The sequence below is a fragment of the Papaver somniferum genome, chromosome 11, assembly GCF_003573695.1.
Source record: "Papaver somniferum cultivar HN1 chromosome 11, ASM357369v1, whole genome shotgun sequence".
NCBI lineage: Eukaryota > Viridiplantae > Streptophyta > Magnoliopsida > Ranunculales > Papaveraceae > Papaver > Papaver somniferum.
The window spans coordinates 13,242,498-13,248,636 of record NC_039368.1 but is presented as its reverse complement, the minus strand read 5'-3'; the positions used below and the strand labels follow the sequence as shown (position 1 = coordinate 13,248,636).

Sequence of the window (6,139 nt, the reverse complement as noted above, 5' to 3'; positions counted from 1 at the left end):
TTTCTCTCCCAACATGATCAAAATTGAAAACAGGCTGTCACTATCAATTGGTGTGAAATGTCTCATTTTTCTTTTATACAAAAGTTTTTTCCTTTTGAAAGGAAAATCCAGTCACGTATAACAAAAATTAGCATCTTAGAATAAGCTGCACATAGTACTTCAATAAAATCTATAAAAACAAGATCCACATTCTCATAGTTCATATCTCCTCACTAGAAGATGAGGAGATTATAATGCCTACGGGCGCTGGTACTAGTATTTTTGTGAATTTTTTTCCTAATGTTTGAGAATTGTATGAGATTGTTGTTAGTTAATACGATTGTCGAATTTATAGTTATAGTAGCTACTGAAATAAATGATGGTGGTTTTGGAACCCTCTGCGGAGAAAATCAACATATGTGATTGGTTGGCATGTAATCCAAATTAGGTTGGATTAATTTCTCAGTTAACGCAATTTTTGGATCCAAGACTTAACACGTTAAATTTTCCATACCTATTACTTACAGGTTGGTGTAGTCATAATGTGTTGTATGAGAAATATGTTCCTTTTTAGGACGATTTAAGGGTTTTATTTCTACTCAAACCCTAGGATTGATTCAATAAATTTTGTTCTCTATGTATAATGCTTTTGGCGTGGTAGTCCTTGAAGGACTCATGTTGCATTTACACAAGAATTGTGATTGGGAAAATATTCAAAATTGTAATCCTTGTAGGATTCAAATTATATTCAAATAGCCACCTGACTCGATTGTGTTAGGTTTTAACAATCCTCTATGTGTTTTTAGTCATTTGGTACAAAACCAAAAATACAGATTAATTTGTTGATGATATCAACGTTATGGGTCTCCTGAGGAGTTCTTAGAAACACAAAAATCCACGCTTTTGCAACATAAATTTTGAAAGTATCACTTTTCCTAAAACGGAGGTATTATTATTATTATTATTATTTTTTTAAATCTGCAGTCAGAATTATGCTAGCATAAACTCGTCTTTGAGATAGACTAGAGTTATGATTTGGATGCTCATATTTTGTAATACTCATACAGTTGAGTTAGCATCCATAAATCTTCAAAAGTTGTACTCTTTTTCTTTCGTTTCAGGTTTTGTCCCTATGTGGTTTTCCTGACAAGGTTTTAACGAGGCAACATGACATTTTTTTATTTCAAAAATGTTGATATTTGTGCTCTTTTTCCTTTGTCCGAGTTTTTTTCCCATTGGGTTTTACTTGTGAGGTTTTAGTGAGGCAAATTAATTCAACATGGTGGTCATCCAAGGGGGAGTTGTATCAAATTTCGGTTATTTGGTGGATTCCCACCATTAACTAGGTTATTTTGTTATCCCAAGTCAACATAAAAGCCCTTAGGAATTTGGATGTCATTCTGATCCAGATAAGGCATGACCACAAATACTATTTTGTTCACTTCTGGTACTGTATCTACATCTTGGTCTTTTGTTGAAGGGACTACATCAACTACTTCTGCAGATCGTCTTCGGGAAGCGAGCTATCCAAAAATCAAGTTTTCAGTGTATTCAAAGAAACATGAAGACACGAGAAAACTAATATTAGAAAGAAGACTTCATCAACTAGCATATTTCTCATGAAAGCATTGTTATCTCTAGCATTCAAGAAATTCGTTTATCGAAATTGGGAAGTCATGACTCAAGATTTGCAAGCCAAGATTTAACTGAAGTACTAATCAGGGGAGCGCCATCATCAAAAAGATTTGCAAGCCAAGATTTAACTGAAGTACTAATCAGGGGAGCGCCATCATCAAAGGTGCATTTACTGGACTTATCGCGTTGTACTCTTTTTCCCTCGACAAAATTTTGTCCCACTGGATTTTTCCTTGTCAAGATTTTAACAAGGCAACATATGCGTGCCAACACTATCTGAGTCTTTACATGATTATGCAATTTCAGGTTTTTCTCTTTTGAGTTTTCTGATATGTTTGTAATGACTTAGCGGTCATCAAGGGAGTGTTATAAACCATGTTTACTTACTAAGATGTCCTTTGTGTCTAAATTTAGGTTTACATATCTTGGGCACCAAGTCTTATATCAATATAAATAGAAGCTTTAAACATTGTATTCCACACACATTAATAAAAATCTCTCTCTGGATTCTTTCCTCTAATTTGTGTCTCTTTCTCTCCTTCCATCTGATTCGTGTCTCATTAATAGAAAATCTTTCTTTCCCTCTAATTTGTGTCTCTTTCTCTCCTTCCCTCTGATTTGTGTCTCATTAATAGAAAATCTCTCTCGATTCTTTCCCTATAATTTGTCTCTTTCTCTATAATTTGTGTCTCTTTTCTCTCCTTCTCTATTTACAACAGTAACATACGTGGCATTATATGTTAGGATTAATAGAGTTATTTTCCTTTTTCTAAAACTTTTTTATACTAGCGAGTAAATATGTTTTCCTGCTGGACTAGCCATTAACCCGAATCGGGTTTAGTGGACTAAAGGACTAGCCATTAACGCGGGTCGGGTTTAGTGGACTAAACAGCGGGTCGGGTTTAGTGGACTAAACAGCGAAGTTCCCGTACAAAAATCCATGTTTCTATGGACTCTGGTACACTTCCTTCCCCGGTAAACCAGCACCCATAAATAATCAGTTAAAAATATACAACCAATAGCTAACAAGTGCTAAACCATTACACAATAGGGAAATGATGTATTTTTATTGGACATATCTGAGGAGCTGCTAGGATATGCAGTTGTACTACACTTAGCTTCTACATATCACTTCGACTCCCAGCCTTGGTTGATCTTTAAATACAAGAAAGATTCCAAAAACAAGTTACAGCCCACGGCATATATGCCTGGTGTAGGGGCATTTGTAAAAGGTACAAACCTAAAAACACTCTAGTCCTCATTATCCCACAGCTCCTGAGCACTCTTGTAAGGTCCTTCGCTCCTATTCACGAAGAGCTCTTCTCCGTCCAATACTCTCTTCTGCAATTGCGGCAATCACATAGCATAATAATCTTGACAATTAGTGACCGGTGAAACAAAGTGAAAACGTCTACTGTAAACAAGAAACACTTAGCTTGGTAAATTACCTGATCAGAGATGCTGCACAGAATATTGAAATCTTGGTCAGGGATTTCCCACCCAAACACTTGGATGTTCTCTTTGATCCTTTCGTTATTAGTTGATTTTGGTATAACACTAGTCCCTCTCTGAAGTCCCCACTTCACTAGTACCTGCCCTGGTGTCTTGTTCAACTTATTCGCTACACGATCTACCGTTGGATCATGTATCAGATCCCTACCTCCCTCAGACGATCCCAACGGGGAATAAGCATGCAATTACATATAAGTAACATACTATCTGTATTGCACAGATACAGACAACATGCTTAGTCATTTAGTGCTCCACTCAGGTGAAGCGTGTAAAGACTTGTTTCAGGTGCAAGAGAAACTCTTCTATGCAACCACTCAGTGTCTGAATTGTCTAGCTCACTACTCTATTTATAATTTTCTGCTCACATGGATAGCCTTTGACTAATCTAGGACTAGTTTGTCCTCCCACAAGTGTATTTACAACATTTGTCTAACATAACCTACAAAATTATAAAGAGGCCAGTGTTCATACCTTAGATTTTCAGAAATGCAAGTACGAGACATACATATATCTCAACCAGTTATAAAAACACAAAGGACAGAACAGAGTCCACGGGTTTCTCAATAATTTGAGGTTTTGCATATCTTTAACTAAAATGTTGGGATGAAATTTTGGTTTCGTATCTAGTATATATATCTAGGTTTAGAATGTTAAGTTTGACAATCTAAACTTACAGTTACGTGGATTCCGTTCTTCGTGCAGTAATCCAGAATTTTATCATTTCTCCATCCTGGGTGCATCTCCATCTAATTACACAATTCACCGAAAATCAGCATTAACATGTAGTGGCTTAGTGGCAAAAAATCACTAAGTAGCAAGTGAAGCCATATCTAAGTATAAAAATGAGTGTTTTGGGCTTTTAGCCAAAGATGTTAAGCCAAGTACGCCAACCTGGCAAACTGAAGGCATGGTCTGGGCAAACTTGAGTAGTTTTTCCAGTTTCTTCATTGTGAAATTGCAAATGCCAATATCTCGAACAATGTTATCTTTGACAAGCTTCTCCATCTCTCGCCAAACACCTTCCATGTCGAACTCCAAAATATCTTCTTTCCTTGGCGGTCTCGTAGCACCTTCTCTTAGGTGGAAGGGCCAGTGTATCTTTTATATTTCAAACGGCAGAAATTAGTTTGCTTCGTTTATTGAACCCATTTGTTTTTGAAAGAAGAAAGAATGCAAATTATTGCATTCTATTTTAAACTCAAATTACCAGATAAAGATCAAGGTAGTCGAGTTGCAGCTCCTGAAGGGTGTTCTTGACTGCACTTCTTACTCTATTCGGAGCCAGATCAGTGCACCTACATATGTACATAGAGTATATGAAACTTGGATATTTTTGGCGAAATACATATGTAACACAAGCAAAGACACAACTGACATGTGGATATTGTACCATAGTTTTGATGTGATAAAGAGATCCTTCCTATCGATACCGGTTTGCAGTGCTGCCTTCAGACCATGTCCCACCTGTACAGTTACCATCAGTCAATATCATTATTAACATTTGAAGGCACATAAGGGAGAAAAGTTCTATCTGTCATGCCAAATTATTGCCAATCTAGCTTCAAATTGGAAGGTAGTTTCCCTTGGCTTCAAGGCTTTTGGTTTCATTCATTTTCATAATCAAACTTTTTATTTCAGGCCCAATAAATGATGGGCTGTAACAGAATGATGAGTCCTGTTTCTTCATTTCTCAAGTTAAATGACCCTATGACTACTACATATCAATTGAAGGCCATGAACTAATTAGTGTACCATACCTCTTCTTGGACTCCATACTGTGCAGCCGTATCGATGTGTCTATAACCAGCCTGTAAAGTCACAAGCCGATGTTGTTAATAATAATCTCAACGGTAAATATGATTTAAGGCATGGCTCCATCCCTTGCCGACGGTAAAAAACCTTGTTCTAAATGATAGATGCTTAAATGAATGGAATATTGGAAGAGGTTGTTTCTTTAAATTACCTCAACGATAGCAGTGAAGACAGAGTCGGGGGCTTGAGAACCAGACCTCCAAGTACCAAGTCCAACTGCTGGTATAGTGTGTCCACTCAACAATTTAAAAGACTCCATCTTCATATCTTCTGGTAATAATGTTGCTTGCGCCATCTTCTTCACTTCGCTTCCTTCACTAACTATTTCTCTGTGTAGGTTAGGTCGGTGATGCAAACTTGTTGACTTGGTACTTCCTGAAATGGTTTAATATAGTGTGGCATATGACATATTGCATGTTAGACACCTGGTTTGCTGAGCACGTGTCATACCAAACATCTTATGAGTGTAAAACTTGGAATTTCGAGTTTCATAACACTAACACGTTTCCCTGTCGAAGATCTGGACGAGGAAATGGAACAGTAATTCGTTTTGATTGCAAAAGAAGGCTAGACATCTGAGTTGCACCAAATTGTTTCGTACTTAGAAAAAAGAGAATGAAATTGTTCCGTAAAACTAAAAATTCATCGAAACTTTCTAACTTAAATAAGAACGCCCAATTGGGTGATATCATGAAATCAATATTAATTGGGGGATATAAATTAATTTTCCCAACCTTAATATCCTGTTATGGATTAATCAGGGAATTTTTTGCATTACATCAAAGTTACATTATCCTTCGCATTACTTAAGGAGGGAGATCCATGGACACTCTTAGATGGACAATGTCGGATAAGATTTGTGCCATTTTCTCCGCAAAACCCAAACAATAATGAATTTAAGTCTAATATTTTGATGGTATATTCTTCTTATAAGACTCTACATTCATACAAAAAATGAGCATAATTCGAGATGTATAAAACCGCCATCTACCCCTTTGAATATTAACCGTTCAAAATTAACGGTTGAAATTAAGATCGGTAGATGGTCAGGTTTGTTATCTCGAATTGGATAAATTTTTGGTAGGAATATAAAGTCTTATAATAGGAACATATCATTAAAATATTAGACTTAAATTCATTATCGTTTGAGTTTGTTGGAGAAAATGGCGCAAATCTTGTCCGACCTTGTCCATTTAAGATT

General features: G+C 36.3%; 1 pseudogene; it reads right to left on the bottom strand.

The window, feature by feature from the left end:
• Window positions 1–2,786: 2,786 nt before the first annotated feature.
• Window positions 2,787–5,233, bottom strand: LOC113320823 (annotated as a pseudogene).
• Window positions 5,234–6,139: the final 906 nt, after the last annotated feature.